Source organism: Mytilus trossulus, chromosome 1, assembly GCF_036588685.1.
Source record: "Mytilus trossulus isolate FHL-02 chromosome 1, PNRI_Mtr1.1.1.hap1, whole genome shotgun sequence".
In the NCBI taxonomy this organism is placed as follows: Eukaryota; Metazoa; Mollusca; class Bivalvia; order Mytilida; family Mytilidae; genus Mytilus; species Mytilus trossulus.
In genome coordinates, this window is record NC_086373.1 from 72,108,103 (window position 1) to 72,127,200 (window position 19,098).

The window sequence follows — 19,098 nt, forward strand, 5'->3', positions numbered from 1 at the left end:
ACATAACTGTACAGTAAAATATCTTGATCTTTTTTCTTTTTTTTTCAGAATTTCATATTTTATCAAAATACCTAGGCCCCCATTGTATATATAATTAACTGATAGTTGTCATCAAATAGGGTAAAAGTTAATCCTTAATATCGACTGTAGTGTTATAACCTAACTGGGATTCCGTTAATAGTACAACATCATAACTTCTTATTTATTAAAGAAAAAAGTGGATCTGTTATTTTATCATATTACTTTGAAATAAACCCACCTATGTTCTAGACACAAAATTTCATGTTGTGGAAAAAAACCTTCTCTTTTGACCGATCAGAATGGTTATTTCAGTAAATCTTTTAAAAATCATTCTGACCACCTAATTTGTTAGTTGTACAATAATCCAATATCATGATTGATAGGGTATTAGGCTTGATTATCCACAATGTCACTAATATATCACTATTCAACATGCCTCAGACACTTTATTTCACAAAAGTCACCAATGAATTTCTATGCAATATGCATCATGAAATATCACACAAAATGTATAAACACGTTAACACATATATACAACATGTATTAACAATATCCACCAATTTATAATATCACCTTGGGATGTTCAATTATCCACAATTACACAATGACACAATGATGCGTGTACAATGCTTCCATGCACAATGAATTGATATGAACACACTAAACGCACACACTATCCCTTCGTTTGATATGTTTGAGCTATTGATTTTGCCACTGTATTAGGATTTACGTCAAAAGAGTAGGTTTCAGCTTCCCAATAGTGAAGCATTGGGAAGCTGAAATCATCACTTCGTAATTTTAACGGACGCCATCACAAGTATGTTTACCGTCATGAAATATTTGTTATATTAATGATATCGGATATGTTCCTAACATGTATGTCGTAACTACAATCCCGTTCTCTTTTCGAGAATGTGACCTTTCGAATTAGAGTTTTTACCTGTAATGTCTGTTTGTTAAGTTGTTGTTGTCCATTCGTTTGATGTGGGGTTTTTTTGTCATTTAATTAGGGACTTTCCGTTTTGAATTTACCTCGGAGCTCAGTAGTTTTGTGATTTTACTTTACACTGTTTATCACTTTGAATCTGAACCAAATGAATATATTCCAAACTGGTAAAATTAAACACAGTTGACTTTGACTTATAAACTTCCACAATATAACGACTTGCAACACCAGCAAGTATACATCGTGTATTCTGACTATTACACATCGATGAAGTATTCATATTTCCCAATAGTACAACTTGCAACACCAGGAAGTATACACCTTGCTATATCACTAATATACTGCCGCAATAACAAAACTTGCAATGGCAGCAAGTACTGCTTGATTTCTTTTACTTGACTGGGCAGAGTTTTATCGGTTTGCTCATAATAGACTAGTTCATCTATATATAGGTGTTTTATACACTCATCAGTGAACTGTCCACATCATACACTCATTTTGTTTGTAAATTCGTTTGGTGACATGATAGGTGATTAGAAATCAATAATAATTGAAGTGGCAATCCTCTTTATCACACACATCTTCAAATAGACTGTCCTTATGTTAATCAAAACGTAAGCTCCACCCAATCAGGTGAATTAACATTTGTGATAAACACCTTGTATTCTCACTAATACAACAACATAATATATAAGTTTCACTTTGTATCAATTACTTTTGATTAAGTTCGTAATTTGTTTTTCTTCACAAAAATAATCAGTAAGCTTAAATGCAGATATATGTGTGTGAATGCGTTTACGACTGTTTATCTGAAATATTACATCACAAATGTAATGTTTATCAAAAGTATCTTTTTATAGATATTCTTATTTGTGTTTTATTGCACATTTGTCATTAGTTTTGTCATTTCAAAACCCTCCTAATACATGTAACAGTAAAAAATGTCATTTTTTCGCAATTTTTTATAAATAAGACTGTATAACGTGGCTACTTTTTTTCCTCAATATGTTTCCCAACATTTAACCACATTATACTCTGCCGTTATATAAGATAACATAAACATGATAAATGTACAGTGAAATACCTTGATCTTGGTGTTAAGCTTTCTTTCTTACAGTCATTCGACTATCCCTGTCTGGAAAAGTTGCCGCAACTTTTGCGTCAAATCTAATGAGAGTATTCCTTAAGTATTAAAATTATTGTGAAATTAATTATTACAAATCGTCAACAATTGTATATTAATGAAGCAAGTTATCAAAAAACAATAGAAACCCGTATATACTAAATTTGTTTCAGATCAATAATTGTTTTACAAAAATAATCAATATCCATAAATGCAGATACATGTATCTATTAATAGCATTGCCTATCTATTTTTTTTTGCATAATTTGTCACCAGCTCTGATGTGTTGAAGACTTCCCATGCAATTAAAAAACGTCATATTATTTGTAATTACTCATAAAAAAAGCTTTTGTAAATATAACGGAATTTGATGAGACTGTCACCAAAGTCAGAGGGTTACCGCTATGAAACCAGGTTTAATTCACCATTTTCTAAATTTGAAAATGCCTGTACCATGTCAGGAATATGAGTTCTTGTCCATTCGTTTTTGATGCGTTTTGGTATTATGTTTTGCCATGTGATTATGGACTTTCCAAATTGATTTTCCTCAAAGTTAAGTATTTTTTTGTTATTTTACTTTTAACGTTTAGTAAATATTAATCACAAACCTGAACTACATACAAGATCGCCGTTATAATAGGAAGACTAACTGTGCAGTTGGTTGTCTTGATAGCGGTGTTTTGCATGTTTATTAACAGTTATTTGAATACCTGTTTACAAAAAATTGTCCAAGATGTATGCTTCTGATTTGAAGAAACTATTCCAAGAAATCAAAAAGTATCCTAAAAATAGAAAAAAAAATTGTCAATATTTGTATATTTATGTAGTAAGTTATAATTGTACAAAAGAAACAGTGTACACTTAAATCAATAAAGTTCTTTTTTTATTAGGGGGGGGGGGATTATCAGTTACCTTGGGTGCAGATATATGTGTTCGAATGTTTTTACGACTATTTGCCTGAACTCTTAAATTACCAATGTTATTCCTATTAAAAGCATTTTTTTATTTAACAGTTCATATTAGTGGTTCATTGCACACTATGTCACTAGCTTCGTACTTCAAAAAACTCTTCTTACAATAGCAAATCGTCATTCTGTTTTCAATTTATTAAAAATAAGTCTGTCTTACGTAGCTACGTGGTTTGGTCAAACTGTTGATCAAAATTAAACCACATGACACTGTGCCGTTATATGAAATAACATAGTGTACAGTTAGATATCTTGGTCTTCATGTTTTGCTTTTTTCTAACAGTAAGTCGAGTTTCTATCCCCAAGTTAAGAAATTGCAGTTAAATTAAGTTCATAAAAAAAAATTTGTACAAAAATATTCAGATGCAGATATGTGTTATTGAATGCGTTTACGACTAATTGTCTGTAAAATGACGTTTCCAACACAATGTTCATTAAAAGCATCTTTTCATACGAGTGCCTATTTGTGTTTTATTGCACATTTGTCATAAGCTTTGTCTTTTTCAAAATTAATCAGTCAGCTCAAATGTAGGCATCTATCTTCGAATGCGTGTACGAGTAATTGTCTGAAAAACGACGTCACCAATGTTATGTTTATTATAAACATCTTTTTTATAGCAATGCTTATTTGTGTTTTATTGCACAATTACAACTGGCTTCTTTCTTTTTTAAAACTCTCCAAACAATAGAAAAACGTCAATTTTTTCGTAATTTCTTATAAATGATATTGTTTTAGTTGGCTACTTTTTTAGGTTCATATGTTTATCAAAATTAAACCATATAACAGTGTGCCGTTATATAAGATAACATAAATGTCCAGTTAAATATCTTGATCTTGATGTAATGCTGTTTTTCTAACAGTCAGTCGAATATTCATGTCTGAAAAGTCGCCGAAATTTTTGCATGTTATCTTTTTAGAGTATTCTTCATTTTTTGAAATTCTAGTGAAATTAATAATTACAAATCGTAAATAATTGTATATTAATGAAGTAAGTTATCAATGTTTAATAGAAAACAGTGTATACTAAATTTGTTTGATATCAATCACATGTTTACAAAAATAATCAATATCCGCGAATGCAGATAGATGTGTTCGAATGTGTTTACGACTAATTGTCTAAAATATTACGTTGCCAATTGTATGTTCCTTTAAAGCATCTATTGATAGCAGTGCCTATATTTTTTTAGGCATAATTTGTCACCAGCTTTGATGTGTTGAAAACTTCCCATGCAATTGAAAAACGTTATTTTGTCGCATTTTCTTAAAAAGACTGTCTTACGTGGCTTAATGTCTGGGTCAATATGTTTATCAAAATTAAACCACATTACACTGGGCCGTTATATAAGATAACATAAATGTCCAGTTAAATATCTTGATCTTGATGTTATGCTGTTTTTCTAACAGTCAGTTGAATATTCATGTCTGAAAAGACGCCGACATTTTTGCGTCTTATCTTTTAAGAGTATTCTTCATTTTTTGAAATTCTAGTGAAATTAATAATTACAAATCGTAAATAATTGTATAGTAATGAAGTAAGTTATCAATGTTAAATAGAAAACAGTGTATACTAAATTTGTTTGAGATCAATCACATGCTTACAAAAATAATCAATATCCGCGAATGCAGATACATGTGTTCGAATGTGTTTACGACTAATTGTCTAAAATATTACGTTGCCAATTGTATGTTCCTTTAAAGCATCTATTGATAGCAGTGCCTATATTTTTTTAGGCATAATTTGTCACCAGCTTTGATGTGTTGAAAACTTCCCATGCAATTGAAAAACGTTATTTTGTCGCATTTTCTTAAAAAGACTGTCTTACGTGGCTTAATGTCTGGGTCAATATGTTTATCAAAATTAAACCACATTACACTGGGCCGTTATATAAGATAACATAAATGTCCAGTTAAATATCTTGATCTTGATGTTATGCTGTTTTTCTAACAGTCAGTCGAATATTCATGTCTGAAAAGTCGCCGAAATTTTTGCGTCTTATCTTTTAAGAGTATTCTTCATTTTTTGAAATTCTAGTGAAATTAATAATTACAAATCGTAAATAATTGTATAGTAATGAAGTAAGTTATCAATGTTTAATAGAAAACAGTGTATACTAAATTTGTTTGAGATCAATCACATGTTTACAAAAATAATCAATATCCGCGAATGCAGATACATGTGTTCGAATGTGTTTACGACTAATTGTCTAAAATATTACGTTGCCAATTGTATGTTCCTTTAAAGCATCTATTGATAGCAGTGCCTATATTTTTTGGGGCATAATTTGTCACCAGCTTTGATGTGTTGAAAACTTCCCATGCAATTGAAAAACATAATTTTTTTCGCATTTTCTTAAAAATAAGACTGTCTTACGTGGCTGAATGTCTGGGTCAATATGTTTATCAAAATTAAACTACATTACACTGGGCCGTTATGTATGATTACATAAATGTACAGTTAAATATCTTGATCTTGATGTAATGCTGTTTTTCTAACAGTCAGTTGAATATTCATGTCTGAAAAGTAGCTAAATTTTTTTATGTTAATATTACTAGATTTTTTGACAATTTGTCAAATTCTAGTAAGAGTAATAGTAGCAAATAGTCAATGATTGTATATTAAAGAAATATTACACAGTGATCACTAAATGTGTTAAAGTTCATAAAGTCTTGTTTTTACAAAAATAATCAGTTAGCTCAAATGTAGACATCTGTGTTCGAATGCGTGTACGAGTAGTTTTCTGAAAACCAACGCTACCAATGTTATGTTTATTATAAACATCTTTTTATAGAAATGCTTATTTGTGTTTTATTGCACAATTGTCACTAAGTTTTTCTTTTTTCAAACTCACTAAACAATAGAAAAACGTCATTGTATTCGTTATTTCTTATGAATAATACTGTTTTGCGTGGCTACATTTTTGGGTTATTATGTTTATCAAAATTAAACCATATTACAGTGTGCCGTTATATAAGATAACATAAATGTCCAGTTAAATATCTTGATCTTGATGTAATGCTGTTTTTCTAACAGTCAGCCGAATATTCATGTCTGAAAAAGACGCCGAAATTTTTGCGTCTTATTTTTTATGAGTTTTCTTCAAGTTTTGAAATTGTAGTGAAATTAATAATTACAAATTGTAAATAATTGTATATGAATGATGTAAGTTATCAATGTACAATAGAAAACAGTGTATACTAAATGTTTTTGAGATCAATCATATGTTTACAAAAATAATCAATATCCACAAATGCAGATACATGTGTTCGAATGTGTTTACGACTAATTGTCTAAAATATTACGTTACCAATTGTATGTTCCTTTAAGGAATCTTTTGATAGCAGTGCCTATAATTATTTTGGCATAATTTGTCATCAGCTTTGGTGTGTTGAAAACTTCCCATGCAATTGAAAAACGTTATTTTGTCGCATTTTCTTAAAAATAAGACTGTCTTACGTGGCTTAATGTCTGGGTCAATATGTTTATCAAAATTAAACCACATTACACTGGGCCGTTATGTATGATGACATAAAAGTACAGTTAAATATCTTGATCTTGATGTAATGCTGTTTTTCTAACAGTCAGTTGAATATTCATGTCTCAAAAGTCGCCGAAATTTTTGATGTTAATATTATTAGATTTTTTGACAAGTTGTCAAATTCTAGTAAAATTAATAGTAGCAAATAGTCAATGATTGTATATTAAAGAAATATTACACAGTGATCACTAAATGTGTTAAAGTTCATAAAGTCTTTTTTTTACAAAAATAATCAGTTAGCTCAAATGTAGACATCTGTGTTCGAATGCGTGTACGAGTGGTTTTCTGAAAACCAACGCTTCCAATGTTATGTTTATTATAAACATCTTTTTATAGAAATGCTTATTTGTGTTTTATTGCACAATTGTCACTAAGTTTTTCTTTTTTCAAACTCTCTAAACAATAGAAAAACGTCATTGTATTCGTTATTTCTTATGAATAATACTGTTTTGCGTGGCTACATTTTTGGGTTAATATGTTTATCAAAATTAAACCATATTACAGTGTGCCGTTATATAAGATAACATAAATGTCCAGTTAAATATCTTGATCTTGATGTAATGCTGTTTTTCTAACAGTCAGCCGAATATTCATGTCTGAAAAAGACGCCGAAATTTTTGCGTCTTACTTTTTAGGAGTATTCTTCAAGTTTTGAAATTGTAGTGAAATTAATAATTACAAATCGTAAATAATTGAATATGAATGAAGTAAGTTATCAATGTACAATAGAAAACAGTGTATACTAAATTTTTTTGAGATCAATCATATGTTTACAAAAATAATCAATATCCACAAATGCAGATACATGTGTTCGAATGTGTTTACGACTAATTGTCTAAAATATTACGTTGCCAATTGTATGTTCCTTTAAAGCATCTATTGATAGCAGTGCCTATATTTTTTGGGGCATAATTTGTCACCAGCTTTGGTGTGTTGAAAACTGCCCATGCAATTGAAAAACGTTATTTTGTCAAATTTTCTTAAAAATAAGACTGTCTTACGTGGCTTAATGTCTGGGTCAATATGTTTATCAAAATTAAACCACATTACACTGGGCCGTTATGTATGATGACATAAAAGTACAGTTAAATATCTTGATCTTGATGTAATGCTGTTTTTCTAACAGTCAGTTGAATATTCATGTCTCAAAAGTCGCCGAAATTTTTGATGTTAATATTATTAGATTTTTTGACAAGTTGTCAAATTCTAGTAAGTGTAATAGTAGCAAATAGTCAATAATTGTATATTATAAGAAATATTACACAGTGATCAATAAATTTGTTAAAGTTCATAAAGTCTTTTTTTTATAAAAAAAAAAACAACAGCTAGCTCAAATGTAGATATCTGTGTTCGAATGCGTGTACGAGTAGTTTTCTGAAATACGACGTTACCAATGTTATGTTTATTATAAACATTTTTTTATAGAAATGCTTATTTGTGTTTTATTGCACAATTGTCACTAGGTTTTTCTTTTCTAAAACTCTCCAAACAATAGAAAAACGTCATTTTATTCGTTATTTCTTATGAATAATACTGTTTTACTTGGCTACTTTTTTAGGTTCATATGTTTTATCAAAATTAAACCATATAACAGTGTGCCGTTATATAAGAAAACATAAATGTCCAGTTAAATATCTTGATCTTGATGTTATGCTGTTTTTCTAACAGTCAGTCGAATATTCATGTCTGAAAAGTCGCCGAAATTTTTGCGTCTTATCTTTTAAGAGTATTCTTCATTTTTTGAAATTCTAGTGAAATTAATAATTACAAATCGTAAATAATTGTATATTAATGAAGTAAGTTATCAATGTTTAATAGAAAACAGTGTATACTAAATTTGTTTGAGATCAATCACATGTTTACAAAAATAATCAATATCCGCGAATGCAGATACATGTGTTCGAATGTGTTTACGACTACATATGTAATTGTCTAAAATATTACGTTGCTAATTGTATGTTCCTTTAAAGCATCTATTGATAGCAGTGCCTATAATTTTTTTTTGGCAAAATTTTTCACCAGCTTTGATGTGTTGAAAACTTCCCATGCAATTGAAAAACGTTATTTTTTCGCATTTTCTTAAAAATAAGACTGTCTTACGTGGCTTAATGTCTGGGTCAATATGTTTATCAAAATTAAACCACATTACACTGGGCCGTTATGTTTGATGACATAAAAGTACAGTTAGATATCTTGATCTTGATGTAATGCTGTTTATCTAACAGTCAGTTGCAAATTCATGTCTCAAATGTCGCCGAAATGTTTGCTATTAATGTTATTAGATTTTTTGACAAGTTTTCAAATTCTAGTAAAATTAATAGTAGCAAATAGTCAATGATTGTATATTAAAGAAATATTACACAGTGATCACTAAATGTGTTAAAGTTCATAAAGTCTTTTTTTTACAAAAATAATCAGTTAGCTCAAATGTAGACATCTGTGTTCGAATGCGTGTACGAATAGTTTTCTGAAAACCAACGCTACCAATGTTATGTTTATTATAAACATCTTTTTATAGAAATGCTTATTTGTGTTTTATTGCACAATTGTCACTAAGTTTTTCTTTTTTCAAACTCTCTAAACAATAGAAAAACGTCATTGTATTCGTTATTTCTTATGAATAATACTGTTTTGCGTGGCTATATTTTTGGGTTAATATGTTTATCAAAATTAAACCATATTACAGTGTGCCGTTCTATAAGATAACATAAATGTCCAGTTAAATATCTTGATCTTGATGTAATGCTGTTTTTCTAACAGTCAGCCGAATATTCATGTCTGAAAAAGACGCCGAAATGTTTGCGTCTTATTTTTTAGGAGTATTCTTCAAGTTTTGAAATTGTAGTGAAATTAATAATTACAAATCGTAAATAATTGTATATGAATGAAGTAAGTTATCAATGTACAATAGAAAACAGTGTATACTAAAAATTTTTGAGATCAATCATATGTTTACAAAAATAATCAATATTCACAAATGCAGATACATGTGTTTGAATGTGTTTACGACTAATTGTCTAAAATATTACGTTACCAATTGTATGTTCCTTTAAGGAATCTATTGATAGCAGTGCCTATATTTATTTTGGCATAATTTGTCACCAGCTTTGATGTGTTGAAAACTTCCCATGCAATTGAAAAACGTTATTTTGTCGCATTTTCTTATAAAAAAGACTGTCTTACGTGGCTTAATGTCTGGGTCAATATGTTTATCAAAATTAAACCACATTACACTGGGCCGTTATGTTTGATGACATAAAAGTACAGTTAGATATCTTGATCTTGATGTAATGCTGTTTTTCTAACAGTCAGTTGAATATTCATGTCTGAAAAGTCGCCGAAATTTTTGATGTTAATGTTATTAGATTTTTTGACAAGTTGTCAAATTCTAGTAAGAGTAATAGTAGCAAATAGTCAATAATTGTATATTATAAGAAATATTACACAGTGATCACTAAATTTGTTAAAGTTCAAAAAGTCTTTTTTTACAAAAAAAAATCAGTCAGCTCAAATGTAGACATCTGTGTTCGAATGCGTGTACGAGTAAATATCTGAAATACGACGTTACCAATGTAATGTTTATTATAAACATCTTTTTATAGAAATGCTCATTCGTGTTTTTTTGCACAATTGTCACTAGCTTTTTTTTATTTAAAACTCTCCAAACAATAGAAAAACGTCATTTTATTCGTAATTTCTTATAAATAATACTGTTTTACGTGGCTACTGGTTTAGGTTAATATGTTTATCAACATTAAACCATATAACAGTGTGCCGTTATATAAAATAACATAAATGTACAGTTAAATATCTTGGTCTTGATGTAATGCTGTTTTTCTAACAGTCAGTCAAATATTCATGTCTGAAAAGTCGCCGAAATTTTTGCGTCTTATCTTTGAAGAGTATTCTTTAAGTTTTGAAATTCTAGTGAAATTAACTATCACAAATCGTAAATAATTGTGTATTAATGAAGTAAGTTATCAATGTACAATAGAAAACAGTGTATACTAAATTTGTTTGAGATCAATCACATGTTTACAAAAATAATCAATATCCGCGAATGCAGATACATGTGTTCGAATGTGTTTACGACTAATTGTCTAAATATTACGTTGCCAATTGTATGTTCCTTTAAAGCATCTATTGATAGCAGTTCCTACTTTTTTTTTGGCATAATTTGTCACCAGCTTTGATGTGTTGAAAACTTCCCATGCAATTGAAAAACGTAATTTTTCGCATTTTCTTAAAAATAAGACTGTCTTACGTGGCTTAATGTCTGGGTCAATATGTTTATCAAAATTAAACCACATTACACTGGGCCGTTATGTTTGATGACATAAAAGTACAGTTAGATATCTTGATCTTGATGTAATGCTGTTTTTCTAACAGTCCGTTGCAAATTCATGTCTCAAAAGTCGCCGAAATTTTTGCTATTAATGTTATTAGATTTTTTGACAAGTTTTCAAATTCTAGTAAAATTAATAGTAGCAAATAGTTAATGATTGTATATTAAAGAAATATTACACAGTGATCACTAAATGTGTTAAAGTTCATAAAGTCTTTTTTTTACAAAAATAATCAGTCAGCTCAAATGTAGACATCTGTGTTCGAATGCGTGTACGAGTAATTGTCTGAAATACGACGTTACCAATGTTATGTTTATTATAAACATCTTTTTATAGAAATGCTTATTTGTGTTTTATTGCACAATTGTCACTAGGTTTTCTTTTTTAAAACTCTCCAAACAATAGAAAAACGTCATTTTATTCGTTATTTCTTATTAATAGTACTGTTTTACGTGGCTACATTTTTGGGTTAATATGTTTATCAAAATTAAACCATATTACAGTGTGCCGTTATATAAGATAACATAAATGTCCAGTTAAATATCTTGATCTTAATGTAATGCTGTTTTTCTAACAGTCAGTCGAATATTCATGTCTGAAAAGTCGCCGAAATTTTTGCGTCTTATTTTTTAAGAGTATTCTTTAAGTTTTGAAATTCTAGTGAAATTAATAATTACTAATCGTAAATAATTGTAAATTAATGAAGTAAGTTATAAATGAACAATAGAAAACAGTGTATACTAAATTTGTTTGAGGTTTATCTCGTGTTTACAAAAATAATCAATATCCGCGAATGCAGATTCATGTGTTCGAATGCATTTACGACTTCTTGTCTAAAAAATACGTAACCAATTGTATGTTCCTTCATAGCATCTATTGATAGCAGTGCCTATATTTTTTTTGGCATAATTTGTCACCAGCTTTGATGTGTTGAAATTTTCCTATGCAATTGAAAAACGTTATTTTTTCGCATTTTCTTAAAAATAAGACTATCTTACGTGGCTTAATGTCTGGGTCAATATATTTATCAAAATTAAACCACATTACACTGGGCCGTTATGTATGATGACATAAACGTACAGTTAGATATCTTGATCTTGATGTAATGCTGTTTTTCTAACAGTCAGTTGAATATTCATGTCTGAAAAGTCGCCGAAATTTTTGATGTTAATGTTATTAGATTTTTTGACAAGTTGTCAAATTCCAGTAAGAGTAATAGTAGCAAATAGTCAATAATTGTATATTAAATAAATATTACACAGTGATCACTAAATGTGTTAAAGTTCATAAAGTCTTTTTTTTACAAAAATAATCAGTCAGCTCAAATGTAGACATCTGTGTTCGAATGCGTGTACGAGTAATTGTCTGAAATACGACGTTACCAATGTTATGTTTATTATAAACATCTTTTTATAGAAATGCTTATTTGTGTTTTATTGCACAATTGTCACTAGGTTTTCTTTTTTAAAACTCTCCAAACAATAGAAAAACGTCATTTTATTCGTTATTTCTTACTAATAGTACTGTTTTACGTGGCTACATTTTTGGGTTAATATGTTTATCAAAATTAAACCATATTACAGTGTGCCGTTATATAAGATAACATAAATGTCCAGTTAAATATCTTGATCTTAATGTAATGCTGTTTTTCTAACAGTCAGTCGAATATTCATGTCTGAAAAGTCGCCGAAATTTTTGCGTCTTATTTTTTAAGAGTATTCTTTAAGTTTTGAAATTCTAGTGAAATTAATAATTACTAATCGTAAATAATTGTATATTAATGAAGTAAGTTATAAATGAACAATAGAAAACAGTGTATACTAAATTTGTTTGAGGTTTATCTCGTGTTTACAAAAATAATCAATATCCGCGAATGCAGATTCATGTGTTCGAATGCATTTACGACTTCTTGTCTAAAAAATACGTAACCAATTGTATGTTCCTTTATAGCATCTATTGATAGCAGTGCCTATATTTTTTTTGGCATAATTTGTCACCAGCTTTGATGTGTTGAAATTTTCCTATGCAATTGAAAAACGTTATTTTTTCGCATTTTCTTAAAAATAAGACTATCTTACGTGGCTTAATGTCTGGGTCAATGTATTTATCAAAATTAAACCACATTACACTGGGCCGTTATGTATGATGACATAAACGTACAGTTAGATATCTTGATCTTGATGTAATGCTGTTTTTCTAACAGTCAGTTGAATATTCATGTCTGAAAAGTCGCCGAAATTTTGATGTTAATGTTATTAGATTTTTTGACAAGTTGTCAAATTCCAGTAAGAGTAGCAAATAGTCAATAATTGTATATTAAATAAATATTACACAGTGATCACTAAATGTGTTAAAGTTCATAAAGTCTTTTTTTTACAAAAATAATCAGTCAGCTCAAATGTAGACATCTGTGTTCGAATGCGTGTACGAGTAATTGTCTGAAATACGACGTTACCAATGTTATGTTTATTATAAACATCTTTTTATAGAAATGCTTATTTGTGTTTTATTGCACAATTGTCACTAGGTTTTCTTTTTTAAAACTCTCCAAACAATAGAAAAACGTCATTTTATTCGTTATTTCTTATTAATAGTACTGTTTTACGTGGTTACATTTTTGGGTTAATATGTTTATCAAAATTAAACCATATTACAGTGTGCCGTTATATAAGATAACATAAATGTCCAGTTAAATATCTTGATCTTAATGTAATGCTGTTTTTCTAACAGTCAGTCGAATATTCATGTCTGAAAAGTCGCCGAAATTTTTGCGTCTTATTTTTTAAGAGTATTCTTTAAGTTTTGAAATTCTAGTGAAATTAATAATTACTAATCGTAAATAATTGTATATTAATGAAGTAAGTTATAAATGAACAATAGAAAACAGTGTATACTAAATTTGTTTGAGGTTTATCTCGTGTTTACAAAAATAATCAATATCCGCGAATGCAGATTCATGTGTTCGAATGCATTTACGACTTCTTGTCTAAAAAATACGTAACCAATTGTATGTTCCTTTATAGCATCTATTGATAGCAGTGCCTATATTTTTTTTGGCATAATTTGTCACCAGCTTTGATGTGTTGAAATTTTCCTATGCAATTGAAAAACGTTATTTTTTCGCATTTTCTTAAAAATAAGACTATCTTACGTGGCTTAATGTCTGGGTCAATATATTTATCAAAATTAAACCACATTACACTGGGCCGTTATGTATGATGACATAAACGTACAGTTAGATATCTTGATCTTGATGTAATGCTGTTTTTCTAACAGTCAGTTGAATATTCATGTCTGAAAAGTCGCCAAAATTTTGATGTTAATGTTATTAGATTTTTTGACAAGTTGTCAAATTCCAGTAAGAGTAATAGTAGCAAATAGTCAATAATTGTATATTAAATAAATATTACACAGTGATCACTAAATGTGTTAAAGTTCATAAAGTCTTTTTTTTACAAAAATAATCAGTCAGCTCAAATGTAGACATCTGTGTTCGAATGCGTGTACGAGTAATTGTCTGAAATACGACGTTACCAATGTTATGTTTATTATAAACATCTTTTTATAGAAATGCTTATTTGTGTTTTATTGCACAATTGTCACTAGGTTTTCTTTTTTAAAACTCTCCAAACAATAGAAAAACGTCATTTTATTCGTTATTTCTTATTAATAGTACTGTTTTACGTGGCTACATTTTTGGGTTAATATGTTTATCAAAATTAAACCATATTACAGTGTGCCGTTATATAAGATAACATAAATGTCCAGTTAAATATCTTGATCTTAATGTAATGCTGTTTTTCTAACAGTCAGTCGAATATTCATGTCTGAAAAGTCGCCGAAATTTTCGCGTCTTATTTTTTAAGAGTATTCTTTAAGTTTTGAAATTCTAGTGAAATTAATAATTACTAATCGTAAATAATTGTATATTAATGAAGTAAGTTATAAATAAACAATAGAAAACAGTGTATACTAAATTTGTTTGAGGTTTATCTCGTGTTTACAAAAATAATCAATATCCGCGAATGCAGATTCATGTGTTCGAATGCGTTAACGACTTCTTGTCTTAAACAATACGTAACCAATTGTATGTTCCTTTATAGCATCTATTGATAGCAGTGCCTATATTTTTTTTGGCATAATTTGTCACCAGCTTTGATGTGTTGAAATTTTCTTATGCAATTGAAAAACGTTATTTTTTCGCATTTTCATAAAAATAAGACTATCTTACGTGGCTTTATGTCTGGGTCAATATATTTATTAAAATTAAACCACATTACACTGGGCCGTTATGTATGATGACATAAACGTACAGTTAGATATCTTGATCTTGATGTAATGCTGTTTTTCTAACAGTCAGTTGAATATTCATGTCTGAAAAGTCGCCGAAATTTTTTATGTTAATGTTATTAGATTTTTTGACAAGTTTTCAAATTCTAGTAAAATTAATAGTAGCAAATAGTCAATATTTGTATATTAAAGAAATATAACACAGTGATCACTAAATTTGTTAAAGTTCATAAAGTCTTTGTTTACAAAAATAATTAGTCAGCTCAAATGTACGCATCTGTGTTCGAATGCGTGTACGAGTAATTGTCTGAAATACGACGTTACCAATGTTATGTTTATTATAAATATCTTTTTATAGAAATGCTTATTTGTGTTTTATTGCACAATTGTCACTAGGTTTTTCTTTTTTAAAACTCTCCAAAAAATAGAAAAACGTCATTTTATTCGTTATTTCTTATGAATAATACTGTTTTACTTGGCTACTTTTTTAGCGAATTCAGATTCATGTGTTCGAATGCGTTTACGACTTATTGTCTAAAAAATTACGTTACCAATTGTATGTTCCTTTATAGCATCTATTGAAAGCAGTGCCTATATTTTTTGGGGCATAATTTGTCACCATAATGTGTTGAAAACTTCCCATGCAATTGAAAAACGTTATTTTTTCGCATTTTCTTATAAAAAAGACTGTCTTACGTGGCTTAATGTCTGGGTCAATATGTTTATCAAAATTAAACCACATAACACTGGGTCGTTATGTATGATGACATAAACGTACAGTTAGATATCTTGATCTTGATGTAATGCTGTTTTTCTAACAGTCAGTTGAATATTCATGTCTGAAAAGTCGCCGAAATATTTGCTGTTAATGTTAAATTTTTTGACAAGTTTTCAAATTCTAGTAAAATTAATAGTAGCAAATAGTCAATAATTGAATATTAAAGAAATATAACACAGTGATCACTAAATTTGTTAAAGTTCATAAAGTAGTTGTTTACAAAAATAATTAGTCAGCTCAAATGTAGGCATCTGTGTTCGAATGCGTGTACGTACAAGTAATTGTCTGAAAAACGACGTTACCAATGTTATGTTTATTATAAATATCTTTTTATAGAAATGCTTATTTGTGTTTTATTGCACAATTGTCACTAGGTTTTTCTTTTCTAAAACTCTCCAAACAATAGAAAAACGTCATTTTATCCGTTATTTCTTATGAATAATACTGTTTTACGTGGCTACATTTTTAGGTTAATATGTTTATTAAAATTAAACCATATTATAATGTGCCGTTATATAAGATAACATAAATGTCCAGTTAAATATCTTGATCTTCATGTAATGCTGTTTTTCTAACAGTCAGTCGAATATTCATGTCTGAAAAGTCGCCGAAATTTTTGCGTCTTATCTTTGAAGAGTATTCTTTAAGTTTTGAAATTCTAGTGAAATTAATAATTACTAATCGTAAATAATTGTATATTAATGAAGTAAGTTATAAATGAACAATAGAAAACAGTGTATACTAAATTTGTTTGAGGTTTATCTCGTGTTTACAAAAATAATCAATATCCGCGAATGCAGATTCATGTGTTCGAATGCGTTTACGACTTCTTGTCTAAAAAAATACGTAACCAATTGTATGCTCCTTTATAGCATCTATTGGCATATTTTTTTTGGCATAATTTGTCACCAGCTTTGATGTGTTGAAATTTTCCCATGCAATTGAAAAACGTTATTTTTTTGCATTTTCTTATAAATGAGACTGTCTTACGTGGCTTAATGTCTAGGTCAATATGTTTATCAAAATTAAACCACACTACACTGGGCCGTTATGTTTGATGACATAAAAGTACAGTTAGATATCTTGACCTTGATGTAATGCTGTTTTTCTAACAGTCCGTTGCAAATTCATGTCTCAAAAGTCGCCGAAATTTTTGCTATTAATGTTATTAGATTTTTTGACAAGTTTTCAAATTCTAGTAAAATTAATAGTAGCAAATAGTTAATGATTGTATATTAAAGAAATATTACACAGTGATCACTAAATGTGTTAAAGTTCATAAAGTCTTTTTTTTACAAAAATAATCAGTTAGCTCAAATGTAGACATCTATGTTCGAATGCGTGTACGAGTAGTTTTCTGAAAACCAACGCTACCAATGTTATGTTTATTATAAACATCTTTTTATAGAAATGCTTATTTGTGTTTTATTGCACAATTGTCACTAAGTTTTTCTTTTTTAAAACTCTCTAAACAATAGAAAAACGTCATTGTATTCGTTATTTCTTATGAATAATACTGTTTTGCGTGGCTACATTTTTGGGTTAATATGTTTATCAAAATTAAACCATATTACAGTGTGCCGTTGTATAAGATAACATAAATGTCCAGTTAAATATCTTGATCTTGATGTAATGCTGTTTTTCTAACAGTCAGTTGCAAATTCATGTCTCAAAAGTCGCCAAAATTTTTGCTATTAATGTTATTAGATTTTTTGACAAGTTTTCAAATTCTAGTAAAATTAATAGTAGCAAATAGTTAATGATTGTATATTAAAGAAATATTAAACAGTGATCACTTAATGTGTTAAAGTTCATAAAGTCTTTTTTTTACAAAAATAATCAGTTAGCTCAAATGTAGACATCTGTGTTCGAATGCGTGTACGAGTAGTTTTCTGAAAACCAACGCTACCAATGTTATGTTTATTATAAACATCTTTTTATAGAAATGCTTATTTGTGTTTTATTGCACAATTGTCACTAAGTTTTTCTTTTTTCAAACTCTCTAAACAATAGAAAAACGTCATTGTATTCGTTATTTCTTATGAATAATACTGTTTTGCGTGGCTACATTTTTGGGTTAATATGTTTATCAAAATTAAACCATATTACAGTGTGCTGTTATATAAGATAACATAAATGTCCAGTTAAATATCTTGATCTTGATGTAATGCTGTTTTTCTAACAGTCAGCCGAATATTCATGTCTGAAAAAGACGCCGAAATTTTTGCGTCTTATTTTTTAGGAGTATTCTTCAAGTTTTGAAATTGTAGTGAAATTAATAATTACAAATCGTAAATAATTGTATATGAATGAAGTAAGTTATCAATGTAAAATAGAAAACAGTGTATACTAAATTTTTTTGAGATCAATCATATGTTTACAAAAATAATCAATATCCAAAAATGCAGATACATGTGTTCGAATGTGTTTACGACTAATTGTCTAAAATATTACGTTACCAATTGTATGTTCCTTTAAGGAATCTATTGATAGCAGTGCCTATATTTATTTTGGCATAATTTGTCACCAGCTTTGATGTGTTGAAAACTTCCCATGCAATTGAAAAACGTTATTTTGTCGCATTTTCTTAAAAATAAGACTGTCTTACGTGGCTTAATGTCTGGGTCAATATGTTTATCAAAATTAAACCACATTACACTGGGCCGTTATGTATGATGACATAAAAGTACAGTTAGATATCTTAATTTTGATGTAATGCTGTTTTTCTAACAGTCAGTTGAATATTCATGTCTGAAAAGTCGCCGAAATTTTTGATGTTAATGTTATTAGATTTTTTGACAAGTTGTCAAATTCCAGTAAGAGTAATAGTAGCAAATAGTCAATAATTGTATATTAAATAAATATTACACAGTGATCACTAAATTTGTTAAAGTTCATCAAGTCTTTTTTTTACAAAAATAATCAGTTAGCTCAAATGTAGACATCTGTGTTCGAATGCGTGCACGGGTAGTTTTCTGAAATGCAACGTTACCAATTTTATGTTTATTATAAACATCTTTTTATAGAAATGCTTATTTGTGTTTTATTGCACAATTGTCACTAGGTTTTCTTTTTTAAAACTCTCCAAA

The 19,098-nt window shown here is 28.8% G+C and overlaps 1 long non-coding RNA gene across 1 annotated transcript in view; it reads right to left on the reverse strand.

Moving 5' to 3' along the window:
- Nucleotides 1-2,043: 2,043 nt before the first annotated feature.
- Nucleotides 2,044-19,098, reverse strand: part of LOC134709922 (uncharacterized) — a 66,528-nt gene continuing 49,473 nt past the window's right edge. Inside the window, exon 3 of the long non-coding RNA XR_010106075.1 lies at nucleotides 2,044-2,872. This is a non-coding gene — a long non-coding RNA (uncharacterized LOC134709922). The remainder of the gene's footprint in view (nucleotides 2,873-19,098) is intronic.